The 25,596-nt window shown below is 39.4% G+C and overlaps 1 long non-coding RNA gene and 1 other non-coding gene across 2 annotated transcripts; both read left to right on the top strand.

Annotated features, from left to right (window-relative positions):
* Nucleotides 1-3,242: 3,242 nt before the first annotated feature.
* On the top strand, nt 3,243-7,247 carry LOC134481735 (uncharacterized). The gene is made up of 2 exons (XR_010057493.1): nt 3,243-3,381; nt 6,835-7,247. It is a non-coding gene; the product is annotated as an uncharacterized LOC134481735 (long non-coding RNA).
* Nucleotides 7,248-19,696: 12,449 nt separating this feature from the next.
* LOC120096753 (U1 spliceosomal RNA) lies at nt 19,697-19,858 on the top strand. Its single transcript, XR_005493594.1, has one exon. It is a non-coding gene; the product is annotated as a U1 spliceosomal RNA (small nuclear RNA).
* The last annotated feature ends 5,738 nt before the right edge of the window (nt 19,859-25,596 follow it).

The raw sequence follows: 25,596 nt of genomic DNA, 5'->3' as shown, positions 1-25,596 counted from the left end.
GTAGAGCCAGCTACATATATGTAGACCTTGCTAGTCTCAGACCCATAATCCTCCTGCCTCGGCCCCTCGAATGTTGGGATTACAGATATGTTCTACAATGCTGTATTCAGGGTTTTCATTTTAAAGAAAGTCATTGAATATGTCAGAGCTTCCTCATTTAGAACCGTGACACACTCGAAGTCTAAGTTTAGTGATAGAAAATGTCATAGGCCAACACGACAACAACAGGTGTTTTGACAGCTAGGACGCCTGTTGACCCAGCCATCTGCTGAAAATGCCATGCCACAAGTATAATCAGAACATGAGAATTTGCACCCTTCCCTCTCCTTCTCTGGCCTTCAAGTGAGCCAAAAGACACCTCCCTGGTCTCATTCCCATCCAGACAAAACCATTGCTTCTTGTTGAATGTAGAAAGCATGGGAAAAGTTGGAGATCTACGCCGTAATAGCAAACAAATCCAATTATGGAGCAGCGATTTTAATGTGCTTCCAAGATTGAAGCCGCTCACCAAACCTCAGACAGTAAAGATCCAAGGAGCGTATTTACTTATTTATGCCATCCCTCCCTCCAAATAGGATTTGAGGCAGCTCACTGAGCATGTTAATAATGTGTATTCTCAAGCCCCTAGTTATTGTGTTCTGCTGTTGGAGATATCATTACCCTGCTTGCTTTTAGGGAAAAAAATCTCACTTTTTGGCAGGTGGTTTGTTTATTTGTAGAATTTTCTGAAATTAAGAAAGAACCTTCTTGTATTCCCACAGGATACATGGAATAGAGAGGAAAAAAAATACTCCAAATGCTGGAGTAGAGCTATCCTTGGAGGAAGGGGAGGAAGAGCAGAGAATTCTAGCATATGAAGGGTACTGTGAATATCAGTGGCTAGAAACAGCCAGGGGAGGTTGTGGTCTGCAAATGGGATGCAGAATTATTGAACAAGTATGCTACTGATGATGATGTAGGTCTGTTAGATTGTATTTTCTGATTTTTAAAAATTATTTATGTATGTGAATGTGAGTTAACATCAGCAACACTCCATTTTCTCCTACTGTGTGGATTTCGGGATGAACAAGTCAGGTCATCATATTTTGTGACATCTCATTGCCCTGGGCTTCCCCACCACCACCCATCCAACCCCTTGGTACTTATGACTAACACACTGTGGAGTTTAGAAACCTCTAATGTTTCAAACAAAATGTATTCAATTTTTCTGAGGTCTGGACTCAAGTCAAAGAGTATCAAAGAGGCACTCTGAGGGCTCAGTGGGCATGGGTACCATCTTGGGTATGTAATTTATAAAGTGATCGCAGATCCCTAAGAGACCTGAGCTGTGACACTATTGCTCGCCTCACATAGAGAGGAGAACTGACAGAGTAAAAGGAAGCTATGTGACAGATAAACTGAAGGCAGAACGAGCATCTTTTTTGGACTGCAAAGTTTTCCGTTTGTGATGGAGAGAAACCCCTCATACTGTGCTTAGCATTTGAGGCACAGGACTAATGCTGGTGCTTGCCCACGTGACAGCAAAGAAAAGCCCATCCGGTAGATATTGATTGAGTTTCTACTGTGTGCCAGGCATTACGAATCAACATAGGATAAATTCTAAATTTAAATTACAATTAGAATGTAAATCAGCTTTAATCTATGAAAATGAAATTAGGCCAGCAGGGAGGCCATAAAATGAACCTATTAAAATACATCCCAGAAGAGGGGGAGAAGCAGGAAAAACGAGGTGAAGGGACAACGAGATAATGCAATTTTAAAACGGGCTCCCGCTCTCCTAAAATACTTTTAAGATTTTACTGCAAAATTACACAGTCATCAGGAATATGCCATTCTTAAAGAGACTTTTCTCACTTGGGTCAGTGCATAAATAATAATACGCGTTTAAAAATGTATGACTATTCATTAAACCATTGACCACTTCCAGCCTATTGAGTACATAAGTATTTTAAAAATTACTTTAATACATATTTACCCAATAGACCAGAAAAGCTCCTTTGGTACATGATGTACATTTTAAAAGCTGCCTGCATAAGAAGTTATCGGATCTGAGCCAGAGTGTGTTGCCAACTACATAATATGCATTTTAAAGAACAACCTAATTATGTGCTTACCCAAGAGAACAAAGTTAATACCAAGGGTCAATAATTACTACCTTCCCTTACTACCTTTTACTCTTTTCTGCCAAATAAACTAGAATTGGAGGAGGGAATTTGTATACGCCCTTTTATCTATGTCCTCTTGACAGCTGGGAACTGGATGTTTTCTTGCCCAGGCTTCAAAAACAAAGGCAGAAAGACAAAAAGAAGGTGGAAGAGGGGGAGAAGGAAAGAAGGAAGAAGAGAGGGGGAAAAGGGAAAGGAAGGGGGAGGGACTGTATGGGGAAGAAAGGGTTGGAAAGTGAAAGCAAATGAAGTGGAAGTCTTTGGTTTCTTTAATGACTCAGTGGTGTCCTGTGATGTTTTTCTGGAAGCTGTCTTGTGAGTGGGCAGGTGATGCTTTGATGAAAACAGACACTTGAGAGGGCATGGGATGCTTAGAAAGAATATAAATGGGATCCTACCAACAGTGAAAGGATGTTCTTGCATTGCTATGCCATGCATCACTTCGCTGGTCTTTGTTGGTCTTCGCTTCATAGACAGAAATACACCAGAGAACTTCTCGTGGTACTCCAGCTGATTCAGCAGAGCCTTGCTGTTTCCACTGGATCATGCCGCCATTACTGAGTCTTGCTGTTGGACTAGAACGCTGGTATCCTGGCAACAAAGAGTGGAATCGCCTCCAAAGAAAAATACTTCTAAATAAATTTACACACCTTTTTCCTATTAACCTTCTTTTCCCCCTACCTCTGGTCGGTTGGTTAAAAGGAAGGTTGAAGAATTTAAGAGCCCTAAATAAAGTAGGTCTTGAAAAGATCTAAGCCTACAAGCAAAGAAGATGAAAAGGATGAAGCAAGTGAGATGGAAATTAAGTTCCTGGTTCCTAGCACGTACAGCTTGCCCTTGCCTTCACTCTTCTGTTTACTAGTAGCTTAATTCTTAACCCCCAAATTCAAGAATCGTGCAATCTGCTCTGCCTCCTTTATAGAAATAGGGATAATTCCTGGAATGGTGGCATAGGCTTAGATGCTCTGCGCTAGGAGGCTGAAGTAAGAAGCCCGGATAATTTTGATGATAGCTTTTGTTTTCTACTTAACGAAATTCAGACTTATGTGGGAAACGAACCTCCCGAGCCTCTGGGCGATTATGCTGACTTCATCCGCTGATATGAGAAGACCCATCTTAACCATAGGGGGCACCATTTCCAGTGTTAAATGAAGAAAGGAAGCAGAGCTTGAACACACTAATGCATGCATTGCTCTCTTCTGACTATGGCTACAAGGTAAGGTAAAAGCTGGTGAATGCCAGGGTGGGGAGGTGGGAGGAAGTGGGTGGATGGGTCAGGGAGAACCTTCAAAGAAGCAGGGGGAGGGGGATGGAATAGGGTGTTTCTGGAGGGGAAATCAGAAAAAGGGATAACATTTGAAATATAAATAAAGAAAATATCCAATTAATAAAAAAAAAAAGACCCTGCTGTCTGTACTGTACCTTGAGCTGTGAGCTTAAATAAGCCCTTTCTCCCTTAAGTTGCTTTTCTCAGAGTATTTTATCAAAACAACAGGAAAATGAACTATGTTTATGTTCAAGACCTTGTGATACATAGGAAGACCCTGTCTCAAAAACAAAACAAAAGAAAACAACAATGAAAAATGTAAACACCTGTCCCCTTTCTTCATGGCAAGATACAGGAAGACAAGTTTTTTTTTTTTTTTGGCATGTGCACAAACCACAAAGGTCCTGATTATTTTAGCTACTGAGTCTGTCCATTAACAAGATTCCAGGGATTTCTCAGCAAAATTATCTCCTGTTCACACAAATAAAAAGTAAAAGCTGAAATTTCAGTAGGTGGATTGACTCAATAATTTCTCACAATATCAAAACCGACACGCCACCTGAGAGGAGTAACTGATAGAGCAAGAGAGTAGCTGTGACTGTCCCTCTTTAGCCGTGACTTAGCCCCTCATTCCAGGAGCTATGTATCTATCTGTTCAGCTCTAATAAACACAGTCCAGTGGGAATATCGTTTAGCCTTACGTGCCAGATGCCAGCTCCATCAGTTGCCAGCTGTGGTAATATGTCTGTGAATACAGATGCCTCCCACATGTAATACTCCGTGTTATTCTCTATCATCCCCCAACAGTGCTCGTGTGCTTAATGGTGTTGCTTATTTTATTTAAAACATTTGCTTCCCACCAATCCGACAAGACGAATTAAGATTTATTATGATTTGATCATTAATAACAGAATCAAGGGAAAACATAAGGATGCTCTAGAACCCCCTCTGCTTTCTACACATGGCAAATCCACACACTTGTGCATGCTACACGCATGCACACAGAGAGAGAAATGTATCTAACAGATAAACTAAACATACATACTAGAGGGAAGCTGAAAAGCCTCTATGTCCTTAATGTTAGTCACTTTTATAGGTTTCTGAGAAATAGGCTACTTGAGGTATAAAAACTTTTATTTTTCTTTTACTGATAACTTTAGAGCTAAAATTTTTGTTCTTATCAAATTAATTTTGAGACTGATTGGGTTACGTTAACCAAAAGAAACACATCTGATGATTTTTTCTGTCCCTGCCAAGTTGCTATTGTGACAGACTCTTATTTTCCTATATTCCCTAAAACACGTTTAATAATTACATTCTCAATTTGGAAATAGGACAACAGATAAGAGAGAACATTTAAGCATTTATCTGTTGAGTCTAGGCAAAACTTTTGCAATTCCACCCATATACCTGAAAATTTCATGATTTCACTTTCTTCTATTCTTCCTTTCTTCCCTTCTTAGTCATATTCTGCTGTGTGTGTACAATATTTTCATCATCTGTTCATATGTTGAAGGGCATGTACAGTCTTTCTCTTCTCAGGTCACTATAAATGAAGCAGCTATGAACATCACTGAGCATGTATTTGTGGAGTTAAGTATTTTGGGCATATGCTAAGAATGATAGAGCTTATAGCTGGCTCATATGCTAGGTTTTTTGGACATGTTTTGTTCTTTCCATGCTGATTTGCAAAGTGGCTGTACCACTGTGCATTCCTGCCAACAGTAAATGGGTATTCTTTCTCTACAACATGGTTTTAAAAAAATGTGGCAGTTATTTTGTTGATCTTAGCCTTTGACTTGCCTGAGATGAAATCTCAAGTTATTTTATTTTGCATTTCCTTGATTACTAAGAACGATGAACACTTTTTTATAACATTTTAACCCATCTTATTTCTTTTATGGAGAACTCTCTGTTTAGATATCTGGCCCATTAAAAAAAAAACTTAGATTTGTGGTTTTGGTTGTTGGCTGGTTTGTTCATTCATTTGTTTGTTTGTTTGTTTGTTTGTTTAACTTGAGCTCTTTGGATACTCCTGAAGTATAGCTGGCAAAGAAAACAAAAACAATGGATTTCTTCTTCACTTGACTGATCTTTTTTCTTAGTTGTACAGAAGAGTTTTAGTTTTATGAGGTCTTGGGTGTAGATTTTGGCCTTAATTCCTTGCCTAATAGAATTCTGTTCAGAAAGTCATTTCCTATACTTATGTACCAACTGTTTCCTTTAAGCAGTTTTAGTGTTTTCAGGTTTTATATTGATGTCAGGTTCCAAATCCTCAAACATGAGTATGCAACACAGAATAACCACACACTAAAAAAGAATGAGATAAGGAAAGAAAGAAAGAAGGAAGGAAGGAAGGAAGGAAGGAAGGAAGGAAAGAAAGAGAGAGGGGGAAAAAGAAAGAAAGAAAGAAAGAAAGAAAGAAAGAAAGAAAGAAAGAAAGAAAGAAAGGGAAGAAAAAAGAAAAGAAAGAAAAAAGAAAAGAAAATGTATAAAGGGACCAATGGGGAGAATAGCAAGATAAAGGTGATAGGAAGTGGAAAATAAAATAACTGGGAGTGGGGTTCCAACTGGGAAGGAAGAAGGAGGTCAATAGAGAAGGAGGAGAAACATAGCAATCAAGTTTTTGATAAAGCCTCAAGAAATCATGTTATTTTATAATTGCCTAAAATTGTACAGAATAAATTTGTGTATGTATGTACACACACATACACATATATGATATATATATATAGAGAGAGAGATGATAGATAGATAGATAGATAGATAGATAGATAGATGAGAGAGAGAGAGAGAGAGAAATGATATATAGATATATAGATGGATAATTAAAGAAAGTTAACCCACTTGGGCTGAAAGTGCTTCTAAGACCACAGAGTAACAAAAACCCCAGTATAAGACATGAAATGCCTCCTCTAATAGGGTTCCTCGGGGTTGGTTAAGTGATTTCCAAAGCAATATTGATTATTATTGATTTAGCCTATGGTGCTTCTCAAGGTTGGGTACCACAGAAATGCTGAAATCACACACACTTAGGGAACAAGACTTGGAGGATTTGCACTGGGTCTGACCTAAAAGCTTCTTTTTTGTGGTCTGTGTGTTATGGTTCAAAAAATTCTATACAAGTTGCCAAGGGAGGGAAACAATGAAACAGTCCATGACAGCTGCGGTATCTTTGAACTACCAAAATTACCAGCCTGGCAAGATATGCATGAAGCGGCAAGGAGTGGCATACACACACCACTAGTAACTTATAGCTCTCTAAGTGAACTTAAGCACCACTCAAAGCTAGCTAGTTTTTTCAGGGCTAGTGAAATTGAGACCTAAGTGAAAATCTACTGCCATTTTGCTAGCCCAGCATAATTGTTTGCTACATTCTAAACCTTATCATTATACCCACAGATAAACATAACTGCCAGTCATCATCAAATAAGCTTCACTTTCCAGCCAATGAAGAGTACCACAGAAAACCACAACAGGACACAAGACAGAGATCAATGGATTCTGGGGAGTTTAACCTAATGAGTAAATCTACATCACAGTTCCTGCATCTATGGCTCAGGGGACATCACAGAAGATGGACCAGACAAAAGAGTTAGAACTGAAGGGGTCCCTGCAGGTTTCCAGGAGGAAGTTGACCACAAAGAATTGAAAAGAAAACCTTGATTCAGATTGACTATTTCAACATGAATCAAGACTTCTAAAGAATCTAATCTCAAGCAGTCTATGTGTTAGGACAAATTCAAACATACTAAAGTTAGAGGAAACATTTCCGGGCATAACATAATCCCCAAATAAAGTAATTATAAGACTCAGAGTATATGTCATTTCTTCTAAGGAGATGGGTTCTAGAGACAGGATGCCTGTACTAGCTTAAGGGTCTAGGAAATGGTCTGGCCTGGTCTCAGTTGTACTGATAGTTTAGTCATTTGAGCTATTAGCCATCTCTGATCCTGGTTGTGGGAACCTGGGGGATCCTTTGGCTATACGGATAACATAAGGATCATTTAGACTATTAGGTATCTCTAGTCCTAGTTGTGAAAGGTTGGGGAGACCCTGACTGTAAAGGTCATTTAGATTGGTAGTTACCTCTGGTCCTGGTTGTAGGAGCTGGATATGGCCTGACCCAACAGAAAATGCAGATCATCAGCTGTTCATCACTTCCAATTCCCAGCTTTCTGGATGGAAAAAAAAAAACAAAAACAAAAACAAAACAAGTGTTTGACATCTTTCCCATTGGAAAGACAATCCTGTGTCTTAACATTCCTGGTTTCTCCAGAGAGCTGTAGGTGCGAGAACTTTCATGCTATGCTCCCAACACAGAATACTAAGAAACCTGCTGTGAAACAGTCCTTTCTAGAAACGTCTGTAAAACAAGACCAGAACAAGGGCAGTATCTATCAATGGACACAGTAATGTGAACAGGGGAAATTTAGACAAAGAACTAAAGAAAACTATTGACTACTGGGAGAATTAGCCTTCTTATTGGTTGTCCAGTGAAAGGGTGGTAAACCTTGAAACCATAGGCATACAAACAATAAAAATAGATTCAGCAAGTACTATTTATATTTTTTGTGCATACACATACAGTGTGTGTGTGTGTGTGTGTGTGTGTGTGTGTGTACGGTGTGTATATGTGTTGTGTGTGTGTATGTGTGTGCATGGTGTGTGTGTGTGTGTGTGTGTGTGTGTGTAACAAATATAAGCAAAGAAAAAGAAACTATCAACTTGAGGGGTGTATTGGGGGCAGAGAGTTCAAAAGAGGGTAACTAGAAGGGGCTGGAGGGAGGAGAGAGGGAAAGAAGATGTAATTCTAATTTTAAAACATCAAAAAGCTAATAAAAGAAATGGATTGGGTTTCTGGCATAAAACAAGACTTGTAAACTAAAAACAGAAAGAAAGAAAAAACACAAGAAAAAAAAAGGATTAGATCCGGTTATGTTGTGAGCTTGCGGAAATCCCTATGCTCACATTCAAATTCCCCTCTTGCCATCTCTGCACAGGCTAACCCATCACATAAAATAGAATGCACCTTTTAAATTTAATCAAACTGATCGGTCTGATTTTAAACGAGACTTCAAGGTAAAGAGCGGAGGAAGATGCAAAGTTCAATATCTGTCTATCTGTCTGGCTACGGAGTCTACGGACAAATGACCTATTGACTAACTCATTGGCAATTCTCATCAATAGTTCCAAATTCCACATAACCCCAAGGGACTCTGCATCTGCCTGTTTCTGTTTTGTTTAGCACAGTAGATGGAGCAGGGTTGTGAAACTTGGTTTGCTAAGTGGTGAGTGGCTGTAAAATCAACTGCTATTAAGTAGTAGAACGGTACAATAATTTGTTGGTTTGCAAATTAGTGCGATCCATCAAGGAAATTCAAATGTCATAGGATTCTGTTCAATTATGGGTACAGCCACCTGCTTCAGAGGCTCCATAAACTTCCATTCATGACTTCTAAAACTACACCTGATCTTTTTTTCTGTATAACACCTATTACCATCTATTCACTGTTTCCCATCCATATTCCCAGACTTTCTCAGAAACTGAATCAGTCAAAACCTAGTCGGGGAAGAAAGGAGAACAAAGAAAATTCTGAGTTTTTATTGGAGGCAAGGGAGTTGAAGATGACGCATACTGAGGGAATTTTCTTCCTAAGATTTCTAGAAGCACCACTTGTGCATTTCTTCCTACTGCCAGAATCTATAACACTGACAACTGGAATTGCCTTAACCATGATGGTACAATTCATCTTTCCAACCCTTTCTCTATATTTGTACACCTTTAATAATTGATTTTCTTATGAATAGATAGTATGGTAAATTTTACATGTTAGCTGCCTTGAATTGGAAGCCCCATGAAAAGGTGGGGAGAAAATAATGATACAAGAGCGGTTCAATATGTGATATAGTCAAGAAACTGTACAGGAGTTAAAGAAATTGAAAACACAAACAAAGGGAAAGAGAATTTGGGGGAGGGGTCTCCAGATTCCAAAACATTGGAGAGTTGTTAAAAACTCGACAACAAAAATTCTGGCAGTCTTAAATGAGAAGGGCTCTAGTCTGAGGATTATAACCCTGTACCATGGGTTAGGACTTAGCCAGCAAAGTGAGGGTATTAAAGGGAATGACCTCTAAGGGTCAATCCATCTAAAAAGAAAATTCTCATTACTGAAAAGGGCCTACTAGCTCCCTCCCAGTCTGGAGTTTCTTCTTTTGCACCAATTTCCCCGTGAATTTTCTCCAATTTCCAGGTCTAATCCTGGGTAAATATTTTCTCTCCTGAGACAGTCAAACTGCCTGGTAATTAATGTAGTGTAGTTGACTAATAATAAAGATGTTCACAGATAATGGTTAAATGAATGACCCTTGCCACAAGTAATAGCATTTTAAACATAAATGGATTCCCAAAGATCAAAGCATTATGAACTAAAAGATTGAAATTATAATGATGAAATGAGAGGAAGTAGATTTAATCTTTAATGCATAAGTAATAGTCTACCCTGCTCATCATAAACGTGTCCCAGATGATTTGTCTGGAGTGAGAAGTTCAAGGTAGAAAGAGCTAAAGCAAAGCCACAGTATCATCATTATTAGTGTAGCCTGAAAGCAGACTCAGCCTTAAGTGCTTTTGCAGCTAAACGCTTGGCAGCTTCAATGGGGCAGGTTACAGTCTTGTCCAATCGTCAGTGTTCTCAGCTAAAACATCTCACCGTTATTTTAAAGACTAAAGGAAACAGAATATCTGTCATGCTGTACGCATGTGACAATGCTTCCTATCATTATTAGCCTTAACTCTTTTCTGAAGAATCAGCAATGACCCCAAATCTCATGACCTGATGCTATTACTCCTCCTGAGTTAAGAGCTGTTAAAGGCTTAATTCTTCTATAAAATGAATTTACAAGGTGAGATCCCTAGTGATAAAGTAGCAACACGGTGTTTAGCCTAAAATTTTTAGTCTGATTATTTTGTAGTTGCATTTGCTCAATTAAGTGGTAGGGTGCTGCTTTTCATCTTTTCTCCTCTTGGTGATTTGTACCCCCCACATCAATGACGAGAGATTTCCCTAAGTCATTAAAGTCCCCAGTTTATTCAGAAAATTGCTAAATGCTGGAAATAGATTTAATAAAATGGAAAAAGACTGAGCCTATGCTATGACTCAAATAAGAACATAAGAGAATCCAAACCAGAAACCTTCTAGATGTTTCCACTTCATTAGCCCTGGTTTAGTTATTCTATACATCATTATGATAGCACTACTTTACTGTTTTAATGTTCCATTCAAAACTATATGCTTTATTTTTAGAAGTTTTTAAAACCACATCTTTGAAGAAATACTAATTATAGGACAATGACATCGTGAGAGTTCACTTTACCACCAAAAGTCACAAATCCCTGAAAGCATCGCAGAAATCCCTGAAAGAATTCCAGTAAAACACAATCAAACAGTTGAAGGAATTAAAAATGGAAATAGAAGCAATCAAGAAAGAACACATGGAAACAACCCTGGATATAGAAAACCAAAAGAAGAGACAAGGAGCTGTAGATACAAGCTTCACCAACAGAATACAAGAGATGGAAGAGAGAATCTCAGGAACAGAAGATTCCATAGAAATCATTGACTCAACTGTCAAAGATAATGTAAAGCGGAAAAAGCTACTGGTCCAAAACATACAGGAAATCCAGGACTCAATGAGAAGATCAAACCTAAGGATAATAGGTATAGAAGAGAGTGAAGACTCCCAGCTCAAAGGACCAGTAAATATCTTCAACAAAATCATAGAAGAAAACTTCCCTAATCTAAAAAAAGAGATACCCATAGGCATGCAAGAAGCCTACAGAACTCCAAATAGATTGGACCAGAAAAGAAACACCTCCCGTCACATAATAGTCAAAACACCAAACGCACAAAATAAAGAAAGAATATTAAAAGCAGTAAGGGAAAAAGGTCAAGTAACATATAAAGGCAGACCTATCAGAATCACACCAGACTTCTCGCCAGAAACTATGAAGGCCAGAAGATCCTGGACTGATGTCATACAGACCCTAAGAGAACACAAATGCCAGCCCAGGTTACTGTATCCTGCAAAACTCTCAATTAACATAGATGGAGAAACCAAGATATTCCATGACAAAAACAAATTTACACAATATCTTTCTACAAATCCAGCACTACAAAGGATAATAAATGGTAAAGCCCAACATAAGGAGGCAAGCTATAACCTAGAAGAAGCAAGAAACTAATCGTCTTGGCAAGAAAACAAAGAGAATGAAAGCACACAAACATAACCTCACATCCAAATATGAATATAACAGGAAGCAATAATCACTATTCCTTAATATCTCTCAACATCAATGGCCTCAACTCCCCAATAAAAAGACATAGATTAACAAACTGGATACACAACGAGGACCCTGCATTCTGCTGCCTACAGGAAACACACCTCAGACACAAAGACAGACATTACCTCAGAGTGAAAGGCTGGAAAACAATTTTCCAAGCAAATGGTCAGAAGAAGCAAGCTGGAGTAGCCATTCTAATATCAAATAAAATCAATTTCTAACTAAAAGTCATCAAAAAAGATAAGGAAGGACACTTCATATTCATCAAAGGAAAAATCCTACAAGATGAACTCTCAATCCTAAATATCTATGCCCCAAATACAAGGGCACCTACATACGTAAAAGAAACCTTACTAAAGCTCAAAACACACATTGCACCTCACACAATAATAGTGGGAGATTTCAACACACCACTCTCATCAATGGACAGATCATGGAAACAGAAATTAAACAGTGATGTCGAAGACTAAGAGAAGTCATGAGCCAAATGGACTTAACGGATATTTATAGAACATTCTATCCTAAAGCAAAAGGATATACCTTCTTCTCAGCTCCTCATGGTACTTTCTCCAAAATTGACCATATAATTGGTCAAAAAACGGGCCTCAACAGGTACAGAAAGATAGAAATAATCCCATGCGTGCTATCGGAACACCACGGCCTAAAACTGGTCTTCAATAACAATAAGGGAAGAATGCCCACATATACGTGGAAACTGAACAATGCTCTACTCAATGATAACCTGGTCAAGGAAGAAATAAAGAAAGAAATTAAAAACGTTTTAGAATTTAATTAAAATGAAGATACAACATACTCAAACTTATGGGACACAATGAAAGCTGTGCTAAGTAGAAAACTCATAGCGCTGAGTGCCTGCAGAAAGAAACAGGAAAGAGCATATGTCAGCAGCTTGACAGCATACCTAAAAGCTCTAGAACAAAAAGAAGCAAATACACCAGGAGGAGTAGAAGGCAGGAAATAATCAAACTCAGAGCTGAAATCAACCAAGTAGAAACAAAAAGGACCATAGAAAGAATCAACAGAACCAAAAGTTGGTTCTTTGAGAAAATCAACAAGATAGATAAACCCTTAGCCAGACTAACGAGAGGACACAGAGAGTGCGTCCAAATTAACAAAATCAGAAATGAAAAGGGAGACATAACTACAGATTCAGAGGAAATTCAAAAAATCATCAGATCTTACAATAAAAACCTATATTCAACAAAATTTGAAAATCTTCAGGAAATGGACAATTTCCTAGACAGATACCAGGTATCGAAGTTAAATCAGGAACACATAAACCAGTTAAACAACCCCATAACTCCTAAGGAAATAGAAGTAGTCATTAAAGGTCTCCCAACCAAAAAGAGCCCAGGTCCAGACGGGTTTAGTGCAGAATTCTATCAAACCTTCATAGAAGACCTCATACCAATATTATCCAAACTATTCCACAAAATTGAAACAGATGGAGCCCTACCGAATTCCTTTTACGAAGCCACAATTACACTTATACCTAAACCACACAAAGACACAACAAAGAAAGAGAACTTCAGACCAATTTCCCTTATGAATATCGACGCAAAAATACTCAATAAAATTCTGGCAAACCGAATTCAAGAGCACATCAAAACAATCATCCACCATGATCAAGTAGGCTTCATCCCAGGCATGCAGGGATGGTTTAATATACGGAAAACCATCAACGTGATCCATTATATAAACAAACTGAAAGAACAGAACCACATGATCATTTCATTAGATGCTGAGAAAGCATTTGACAAAATTCAACACCCCTTCATGATAAAAGTCATGGAAAGAATAGGAATTCAAGGCCCATACCTAAACATAGTAAAAGCCATATACAGCAAACCAGTTGCTAACATTAAACTAAATGGAGAGAAACTTGAAGCAATCCCACTAAAATCAGGGACTAGACAAGGCTGCCCACTCTCTTCCTACTTATTCAATATAGTTTTTGAAGTTCTAGCCAGAGCAATCAGACAACAAAAGGATATCAAGGGGATACAGATCGGAAAAGAAGAGGACAAAATATCACTATTTGCAGATGACATGATAGTATATTTAAGTGATCCCAAAAGTTCCACCAGAGAACTACTAAAGCTGATAAACAACTTCAGCAAAGTGGCTGGGTATAAAATGAACTCAAATAAATCAGTTGCCTTCCTCTATACAAAAGAGAAACAAGCGGAGAAAGAAATTAGGGAAACGACACTCTTCATAATAGACCCAAATAATATAAAGTACCTCGGTGTGACTTTAACCAAGCAAGTAAAGGATCTGTACAATAAGAACTTCAAGACACTGAGGAAAGAATTGAAGAAGACCTCAGAAGATGGAAAGATCTCCCATGCTCATGGATTGGCAGGATTAATATAGTAAAAATTGCCATTTTACCAAAAGCAATCTACAGATTCAATGCAATCCCCATCAAAATACCAATCCAATTCTTCAAAGAGTTAGACAGAACAATTTGCAAATTCATCTGGAATAACAAAAAACCCAGGATAGCTAAAGCTATCCTCAACAATAAAAGGACTTCAGGGGGAATCACTATCCCTGAACTCAAGCAGTATTACAGAGCAATAGTGATAAAAACTGCATGGTATTGGTACAGAGACAGACAGATAGACCAATGGAATAGAATTGAAGACCCAGAAATGAACCCACACACCTATGGTCACTTGATTTTTGACATGGAGCCAAAACCATCCAATGGAAAAAAGATAGCATTTTCAGCAAATGGTGCTGGTTCAACTGGAGGGCAACATGTAGAAGAATGCAGATCGATCCATCCTTATCACCCTGTACAAAGCTTAAGTACAAGTGGATCAAGGACCTCTACATCAAACCAGACACACTCAAACTAATAGAAGAAAAACTAGGGAAGCATCTGGAACACATGGGCACTGGAAAAAATTTCCTGAACAAAACACCAATGGCTTATGCTCTAAGATCAAGAATCGACAAATGGGATCTCATAAAACTGCAAAGCTTCTGTAAGGCAAAGGACACTGTGGTTAGGACAAAACGGCAACCAACAGATTGGGAAAAGATCTTTACCAATCCTACAACAGATAGAGGCCTTATATCCAAAATATACAAAGAACTCAAGAAGTTAGACCGCAGGGAAACAAATAACCCTATTAAAAAATGGGGTTCAGAGCTAAACAAAGAATTCACAGCTGAGGAATGCCGAATGGCTGAGAAACACCTAAAGAAATGTTCAACATCTTTAGTCATAAGGGAAATGCAAATCAAAACAACCCTGAGATTTCACCTCACACCAGTGAGAATGGCTAAGATCAAAAACTCAGGTGACAGCAGATGCTGGCGAGGATGTGGAGAAAGAGGAACACTCCTCCATTGTTGGTGGGATTGCAGACTGGTAAAACCATTCTGGAAATCAGTCTGGAGGTTCCTCAGAAAATTGGACATTGAACTGCCTGAGGATCCAGCTATACCTCTCTTGGGCATATACCCAAAAGATTCCTCAACATATAAAAGAGACACGTGCTCCACTATGTTCATCGCAGCCTTATTTATAATAGCCAGAAAATGGAAAGAACCCAGATGCCCTTCAACAGAGGAATGGATACAGAAAATGTGGTACATCTACACAATGGAATATTACTCAGCTATCAAAAACAACGAGTTTATGAAATTCGTAGGCAAATGGTTGGAACTGGAAAATATCATCCTGAGTGAGCTAACCCAATCACAGAAAGACATACATGGTATGCACTCATTGATAAGTGGCTATTAGCCCAAATGCTTGAATTACCCTAGATCCCTAGAACAAACGAAACTCAAGACAGATGATCAAAATGTGAAGGCTTCACTCCTTCTTTAAATGAGGAAAAAGAATACCCTTGGCAGGGAAGGGAGAGGCAAAGATTAAAACAGAGACTGAAGGAACACCCATTCAGAGCCTGCCCCACATGTGGCCCATACATATACAGCCACCCAATTAGACAAGATGGATGAAGCAAAGAAGTGCAGACCAACAGGAGCCGGATGTAGATCGCTCCTGAGAGACACAGCCAGAATACAGCAAATACAGAGGCGAATGCCAGCAGCAAACCACTGAACTGAGAATAGGACCCCCGTTGAAGGAATCAGAGAAAGAACTGGAAGAGCTTGAAGGGGCTCGAGACCCCAAAAGTACAACAATGTCAAGCAACCAGAGCTTCCAGGGACTAAGCCACTACCTAAAGACTATACATGGACTGACCCTGGACTCTGACCCCATAGGTAGCAATGAATATCCTAGTAAGAGCACCAGTGGAAGGGGAAGCCCTGGGTCCTGCTAAGACTGAACCCCCAGTGAACTAGACTGGTGGGGGGAGGGCGGCAATGGGGAGAGGGTTGGGAGTGGAACACCCATAAGGAAGGGGAGGTGGGAGGGGAATGTTTGCCCGGAAACCGGGAAAGGGAATAACACTTGAAATGTATATAAGAAATACTCAAGTTAATAAAAAAAAAAATAATGACTCCATAAACTTCACAGGCAAACTTAAAAATATCATCCTGAGTGAGGTAACCCAGTCACAAAATAACACACATGGTATGAACTCACTGATAAGTGGATATTAGCCAAAAAGAAGCTCTGCATACCTATGATACAACTCATAAACCATATAAAACCCAAGAAGAAAGAAGATCACACCAACATGTGGATGCTACGGTCCTACTCAGAAGGGGGAAGAAAATAATCTCAGGAAGCAGAGAGAGAGGGATATGGGGGAAAGAGAGAAGAGGGAAAAGGGGGGCTTTGTTGGAGGAAGTGCATCACTGTGGGGGTGGGCTTTGAGGTCCCATGCTCAAGCTCCACATGGTGCAAAAGTGTCTCCTCCTGGGTTGCCTTTCTAGCAAGATATAGAACTCTCAGCTCCTTCAGCAACATTTCTGCCTGCTTGCTACCATGTTTCCTGCCATGATGATAAAGGACTGAACCTCTGAAACTATAAGCCAGCCCCAATTAAAAGTCTTTGAGTTGTTTTTGTCATGGCATCGCTTCACAACAATGTAAACCCTAACTAAGATAGTATGTCACCAAGTTTCAAGGCTTTAGATGATACCTATCATTTCCAAATTCATTATTCAGTCAGAACCTAGCCTGTTAACTTGCAAATTACTACTCACTGTCTCCACAGGCATGGCAAACATAGCATGCTCCAACTAAACTCCAAAACCTAACCTGCATACATGCTATGGTTGTTTAGCCTGGGTTATTTCTGGTACTTCTAACAGTAAGAGTAGGGGTGTCTCTGACTTTATCTTGAGACCCTTTTAGTTGTACTGGGTTGCCTCACCCAGTTGGGAATATGAATACTTGTGCCTAGTTTTATTGTATCATATTATGTCATATTTGGTCAATATCCCTAGGAATCTTGATCTTTCTTAAAAGGAAAAGGAAGAGGAGTGGGTCTGAGGAAGAGAGGAGGAACTGGAAGGAGTAGATGAAAGGGAAACTTCAGTCAGGATGTATTGTGTAAAAGAAAAATAAAAACATTAAAAAACAACATCATCAGATCCAGGATAGCCTAGGCTATAGAGCAAAACTACCACAAAAGAATTAAATATATATTTTTGGTTTTGAGCCTAGCCTTTAACAGCTGAGCCACATGGGATCCATCCCACATGGAGTCACCAAACCCAGTCACTATTGGGGATGCCAAGAGGTGCATGCTGACAGGAGCCTGATATAGCTATCTCTTGAGCCTAGCAAATACAGAGTCAATGCTCGCAGCCAACCACTAGACTGAGAAAGGGGTCCCCAATGGAGGAGTCAGAGAAAGGACTGAGGTAACTGAGGGGTTTACAATCCCATAGAAAGAACAACAAATCAACTAACCAGACACCCCTAAACCAACCAAAGGGTACACATGGAGCAATCCATGACTCCAGCCACATATGTAACAGAGAATGGGCCTTGTTGGGTGTCAATGTGAGGAGAGGCCCTCTGTCCTGTGAAGACTCATACAGGGTTGCCTCACCCAGCTGGGAATATGAATACTTGTGCCTAGTCTTATTGTATCATATTATGTCATATTTGGTCAATATCCCTAAGAATCTTGATCTTTCCTAAAAGGAAAAGGAATAGGAATGAATCTGAGGAAGAGAGGAGAACTGGAAGGGGAACGCCAGGGTCGGGAGGCAGGAGGGAGTTGGTAGGTTGGGTGGGGGAGCACCCTCATGGAGGCAGGGGTGGAAGGATGGGATGGGGGAGGGGGTTCTGGAGGGGAAACTGGGAAAGGGGATAACATTTGAAATGTAAGTAAAGAAAATATCCAATAAAAGAAAAGAAAAAAGAATGAAATCTATAAATATAGAACCCTCAGCTCTAACTATCACCTTCTCATGCTTTGAGTGTCTTAATAAGATCCCATTATGCACCGTGTATAAGATACCAATCCCTGTTCAGAAAGTAAGCAAGAATCTTGTCTTTATTCTCTGCCATCTCCAGTGTATAAAATAAAGCAATTTTAAAACTATTAAGTTCTTAGATATTTATGAAATAGTCAATAGAATCACAGTGGTGGGATAATAATAAACTATAATACTATGCATCGAGAAGTTTTCGTAGCTTTTTGCCTATAGCTTTATATTTATATAATTAACAAGTTTGATCTATATAGTGAACCTAAGAAATAGATTACAATATTTCCACACTTTCTAGACAACTAAATTAAAACCCAGAAATAAATGATGAGTTTTAGAACATGCTACATCAAAATATGACTCCTTAGTATGTGAGAAAATCTAATGAAGAGGGACATTCACTCCCTGCCAACACCCCTATCCCCAATACAGGCCATAAAACTCAGAAAGAGTTGTATGACCTGACGTAGGCCATGACACAGGCTGATAAAAGCAAACTGGCCTATTACCTATAAGGCCATACATATACGTATAACGAGAGGTACCAAATTTATATGGAGAGAAGAATGTATCTGCCTTTAAATACACAGGGATACAGAGCAAAGCTTGAACAGTAGACCTTGCTAAGGCCCCCTCATTGTATTACCAATCCTTTTTTTCTTTGTCCATCCCCACCTCTCCACAGCTATAACCTTTATCAAGTGACATAAACACACACAGGCTTCTTCATCCCTTCGTCTATTTTAGACAAATCTGTATGGTTTTCTCTTTAAAATATGTTTTTTGTGATGTATATCTCAACCATGAACTTAATGGTGAAAATAAAATTCTATAAATTATTGAATGCCTTCAACATTGCACTGAGTATAGTGTACACCCAAATTTCTATTTATCCTCCACAGGATCTGTCTCTTCTGTGATAGTTAAGAGAAATAAAATCCTCTTTTGGAGATTGGGACAAGAATTGTAACTCAAATACACAATGTCTAAAAATTATTGTGGTGTGGACTTCACATGTTCGTTAATAGTCTGTAATTCAAAGGTTTGGTTCATCTTACTGTAGCACCATTAAGAAATGGAGGAGCATTTGGTAGGTGAGACCCAGCTGAAGAAGGCTAGATCCTAGGTATATGTGCTGAAGAAAGTTATTACGAACACAACTCCTGCTCTCATTCCAGCCTCTGAGAAGTATACCATTGTGTTCACGATAAGTCCCCTCCCAAGATGCACTGCCTCGGACATGGTCCAAAAGCTGTGGGGCCAGGACAAGGATTGAAACTCTGAGTGGCAGTCATTTCCTTGATCTCCTAGGTTATGAGCAGACCTTACAGAAACCACAGACTGGTACAAGGCACTGTTTCTAATTGTGGCGTGTCAGTTCATGGAGGCAATGATTATGTCGTGACTGCTGAACACCTCGAGTGAAGTTTGACTCAAAAAATAGGAAAACGTCTAAATCAAATGCTCTACTACACAGTCTTCCCATCAGAGTTTTGATTGGCAGCATCATATCTTCAAAGACTTACCTGGCAGGGGAAGGACCACGATTACAACGTTGGTTTTGCCAGGGTAAGACTTATCCATTGCACACCAGGTACAATGAACCCTGGGATTTCCCCAAATGTGGGGAAAACTGCATAGTTTTGTGGTCATGGGGGACAGCGATTGTGTTCTCCCCTGATTAAAAAAAAATTAAATAAATAAAAGAGACCTTCACCACTGCACAGATGGAAATTAATCTTTTCTGTCTATGGGAAGAAATAATTTGAGCTTGCTTCTATTGTTGGCTTCTCAGCTTAGCAGTTGAATTGTGCAAGCCTGTTTCAATGACCCTGTGGTCTTAACAATGTGCACATATTTGTTTTCCAAGTCAAAGGGGGAAGGCACTAGAAGCCACTCAATATTTGCTTTATTTGTCCAAGATTCTAACCTCCTCATTTAAGCTGTGGAACTTCACTATGGAGAAATCTTTAAACCCCAGGCCTGCTGACTGGTATAAGCTCTGCATGGGTACCACAGAGGAACCAGCAATTAGGCTCCATACAGTGACTCTCGAATGAAGAGGGTAGATTGATGTCCCCATTTGTGTTCCATTGCCCCAAAATACTCTCACAGCATGAGTAGCTGTGTGAGAGCTCTACTAAATTCGTATTCAGGAAAACAAGCTAAAAGGTCAACATGCATATATATTTATAATGGCATTGGTATTTGCTAATCGATGAGGAGAATGTTTCTTCGTTTAAAGTAACTTTGCAAAATTTTCTGCTGAGAGCCTGCAGTCAGCCCTGGAAAACCCTTACAAATTGCACTTCAATATTTTCTCAGATACTTAAGACAAAGACCATTCAAACCGCTCGTCTATTGACTTTACAATTTCCATGCTAAGTTTAGGAAGCCACACCTAAGTACTAAGTTTTCATACCAATTAAGGAGGGAAAATGATCTATGGTATAACTAGTGTAAAAAAATTTAAAGAATATTTGTTTTGAAATGGATATTGTGATATAAATTTCCCACTTTTGCAAATACTGTTTAGTTATAGAGTATGGATGAAGCATGGCAGCTTCATAGGTGACAGTAATTATCGACCACCCTTAACAAAAGCAGTTCTTTCTGCAAACACTTGTATGTAAAATTGTTCTTTACTTCCAACATCCATGTCTATAAACCTGGAACTTACGTTTCTCTTATCTGTTTAGACTTAATACATTGTTTGCCTGACTCACAAAACAGCTAGAAAAGCACATCATCATCTTCTCAGCAAACCTCTGCTTTGTCCTTTACACTACCTCAGCAGTTCTCAACATTCCTAATGATGTGACCCTTTAACATAGCTCCTCCTGTTGTGGGGACCCCCCAACCATAAAATTATTTTGGTGCTACTTCATAACTGTGATTTTGCTACTGTCATGAACCATAATGTAAATATCCGATAAACAGGGTATCTGATACACAACCCTCAAAGAAGTTTCAGCCCACAGGTTAAGAACTGCTGCACTATGTCGTCTCATAGGGCCGCTTTTCACGAATCCACATCTTACCAGCCAACTGTCTCCTATCACCAAGCACAGCGCATACACCTGATAAACATTCCAGACCATGCAGTTTCTCTCACTCGCTTCACACCACTGCTGTCTGCTGCTCTCATTTCACCGCCTCTCCTTCAGCAACCCACTCTCAGAGCCCCTTTTGGAGAGTCTTTGCAAGGAGTGCATTTCCAGTTTCTTGAGTTCTCACAACATAGAATATAATCTCTTTTTTTTTTTTTTTTTTTGGTTCTTTTTTTCGGAGCTGGGGACCGAACCCAGGGCCTTGCGCTTCCTAGGTAAGCGCTCTACCACTGAGAATATAATCTCTTAATGTCATTAGTCAAATAATCCAAACCATACAGCCGCTTCCAGGAATGTCTTACAACCCCCAAATCTCTTCACAAACTCAGCCACTCCCTCCCCTAGCCTCAGCCTCTGCTCATTTATTTTTTCCACAAAGAGCACTCTTAGCACTCACTCTTGCCTGTTCCTTATAAACAGTTATTAGTAAATACCAGCTGGATTAAATTTGGTTTTATTCTTTCCTAATTAGGTTTTTAGTTACTCGGGGTTGTTAATGCATTTCGCGGTTTAAAATGGGGTTCAGTTTCAGAGACGAGTGCCTTGGGAAAGTATTGGTGTGGTAATGCGCAACATATTAAGTTAGCAAAGGGGAAAGAAAACAAGAATGCATGAGAAAGATTTAAAGGGGCTATCACAGCACCCAGTTAACACAAAGCTATATATAGGGAAGCTGTCTAGAGCACCAGTCCAAGATCATTAAACAAATATAACAAGAAAGTATACGGCTAACTTGCATACATCATGTGCAAAATGTGAATCGCCAGGGGTGAGGAATGGTGGACAGGATAATGAAATACAGCAGGCGACTGCTGAGTAAGGGCTAAAGAGCTCAGGAACAGTGTTGTTAAGAAACCATTGGGCCATTAGTACAACTATCCTGTCGGTGATTAAGTTCAAAAATTTGTCACTTCATAGACATTTTTGGTTTAGTTAGTAGAAGTCTCTTGCAGTGAGGAATGATGCCTTAATGCTCCGTATACAGTTGAGATGATTTTAATAATTTCAATTAATTATTCTGACTTATTTCAAGACATAGTTCCCATCTCTTAGACTGATAAAAAAATCATAATAAAACAAAAAAATTCTAAGAATTTAAGTGATTACAACAATGAGCTGTGTACATCTTAATTATGACCCTATATGGAAGCAGATGGGCAGTGTATTTAAAGGCACAGGTTGTGCTCTTAAAATTGCAGGTGCCAATCATTGACCTGACATTCGTTGGCCATGAACCTTTGGTATCCTTAGTGTCTTTATGGGACTCTCTTTGCTCCTATGTAAGATATTCCTAGGCCACACAGTTATTTTGTACCTTATGTAATGCAATATGTATAAATTAGTGGTTATTCAAGTTAAATTGTTAATACCAATGTGAGAGACATTTTAAGACTAACCTGGGTTTTTGAGTAAAGGTACTAACACACACACACACACACACACACACACACACAGTGGACAATATTGGGATCCATCAGGAAACTGACCACAAGAAAAAACTTCCTGCCTTTTATTTTTTTAATCTCTTCTACTTTCTAAACTAGCAGGCAAAGGTATTATCCAAAGTGACGAAGCCAGTCATCTAGGAATGTAGCCAAGTGCAGAAAACGAAGCACATGGTGTGCCATTAATCACACCATGGTTTTGCCATTAATCACACATGGGTTTGCAGAGTAGAATGCAATATTATGAATTACTCATTAACTATTAACAGCAGAATGAATTAAGGGAATTGTCCATAATATCTAACATTTTCATTACAGCATAATGCGAAATAATGTCTCTAAATTCTGCTTCTGGAACAAACCAGTGTCCAATTGTAGCATAGTTACTTTTAAAAGCAGAAATGGTTTTCACCTTTTAAAAATCAAATAAGGGTGGGAGTGCAGACTGGTAAAACCATTCTGGAAATCAGTCTGGAGGTTCCTCAGAAAATTGGACATTGAACTGCCTGAGGATCCAGCTATACCTCTCTTGGGCATATACCCAAAAGATGCCTCAACATATAAAAGAGACACGTGCTCCACTATGTTCATCGCAGCCTTATTTATAATAGCCAGAAACTGGAAAGAACCCATATGCCCTTCAACAGAGGAATGGATACAGAAAATGTGGTACAGCTACACAATGGAATATTACTCAGCTATCAAAAACAACGAGTTTATGAAATTCGTAGGCAAATGGTTGGAACTGGAAAATATCATCCTGAGTGAGCTAACCCAATCACAGAAAGACATACATGGTATGCACTCATTGATAAGTGGCTATTAGCCCAAATGCTTGAATTACCCTAGATCCCTAGAACAAACGAAACTCAAGACAGATGATCAAAATGTGAAGGCTTCACTCCTTCTTTAAATGAGGAAAAAGAATACCCTTGGCAGGGAAGGGAGAGGCAAAGATTAAAACAGAGACTGAAGGAACACCCATTCAGAGCCTGCCCCACATGTGGCCCATACATATACAGCCACCCAATTAGACAAGATGGATGAAGCAAAGAAGTGCAGACCAACAGGAGCCGGATGTAGATCGCTCCTGAGAGACACAGCCAGAATACAGCAAATACAGAGGCGAATGCCAGCAGCAAACCACTGAACTGAGAATAGGTCCCCCGTTGAAGGAATCAGAGAAAGAACTGGAAGAGCTTGAAGGGGCTCGAGACCCCAAAAGTACAACAATGTCAAGCAACCAGAGCTTCCAGGGACTAAGCCACTACCTAAAGACTATACATGGACTGACCCTGGACTCTGACCCCATAGGTAGCAATGAATATCCTAGTAAGAGCACCAGTGGAAGGGGAAGCCCTGGGTCCTGCTAAGACTGAACCCCCAGTGAACTAGACTATGGGGGGAGGGCGGCAATGGGGGGAGGGTTGGGAGGGGAACACCCATAAGGAAGGGGAGGGGGGAGGGGGATGTTTGTCCGGAAACGGGAAAGGGAATAACACTTGAAATGTATATAAGAAATACTAAAGTTAATAAAAAAAAAAAAGAAATACTCAAGTTAATAAAAAAAAGGAATAGACAAAATTTATAAAATTAAAAAAAAATCAAATAAGACAATGCTAATATATCCCAGACTACCCCTTAAACCTTTTTTCCTGAGTCTCATCTAAGAGATCTAAAAGTACCCTTTTAAAAACAAAAAAGATGCTTCTACAACTCCTCTAGCTATAATGAACCTAACGTGGAAACTCAATATTACGCATAATAAACAAGCGTACCAGGCCAAGCGTGATGCACATCACGGCAAAAGCCCCGTGGCATCAAAAATAATGATGGAATACCACATACTTGACTGGGGTGCAGCAGCAGCTGTCGGAGCAGCATGGTGTAAAAATGTGAGCCACAGAAAACTTGTTTAAGTGTAGTCAACAGGCCCACTGTGCTCCGAGGAGCTGTGGCGGGCGCTTCAGATAGCATCCTTAATTATTATTTAAATGAAGGCAAGGTGATTAATGATATCCTTTCTCAATTTTTAAGTACCAAACATGAAGCCAACCCCACATAAATTCCTCTACCTAGAAGACTGCGCAGCACTCTCTCATTATAATACATTTCCATAAATCACACAGGAGGGCATGGGGAAAGCAGCAGTGTCTTGCTCTAATCTTCATAGTCTCACTCTATTTTTGTATCTCTCTGATACTTAGCCTACTCTCTAAAGTCCTTCTAATTAAAAGCGACTGTCGTAAATGTTTAACGACCTAACTTATTCTTCAAAACTCAATGCAGTGTCCATAGGCTACCGCGTTGCCTAGTAAAGAGTATTTGGCAAATAAACAATTGTGTAAGAGTGGTAGGAGATAAGAAAGGAGAAAATGAAGAAAGGCAAACTATGGTTCATATCACATATACTATGTGTGATTGATATGAAAGTTCACTGAAGGACATGAGATAGCTGCTGCCACATGATTCCCCAGTGAGATATGAAAGACCCAGCTGTTCTCCAACCAGGTCAGGGACAGAGCTATAACTGAATCCCAAGTATCCTCTCTCAAGACCTCAGTGGCCCCCGGGTGGAAACTTATGCTACTCACTATCAGATCCTTTCCAACAGTCTCACTGGTTTGAGGTGGCATGAGGGGAAGACAATAGTTGTTGATTCTAATCATTTCCCTTTAATTATTGGTTTTAAATTTAAAAATATCTAAGCAAGATGCTGCTCGATGGATTCCCACCATTAGACTCTTGTACTTTAAGGAACATTCTGTGCATACAGTCTTCGTGTTCTCGGATGAGAACCACTTCTATATTTCAGTGAGGGCTTGAATTATCTGCCTGTATCCTTGGCTTCACCATTCCTCCA

The sequence above is a fragment of the Rattus norvegicus genome, chromosome 14 (genome assembly GCF_036323735.1).
Source record: "Rattus norvegicus strain BN/NHsdMcwi chromosome 14, GRCr8, whole genome shotgun sequence".
NCBI lineage: Eukaryota > Metazoa > Chordata > Mammalia > Rodentia > Muridae > Rattus > Rattus norvegicus.
The sequence above is the reverse complement of the archived record's forward strand: the minus strand, read 5'-3'. Positions and strand labels throughout refer to the sequence as shown.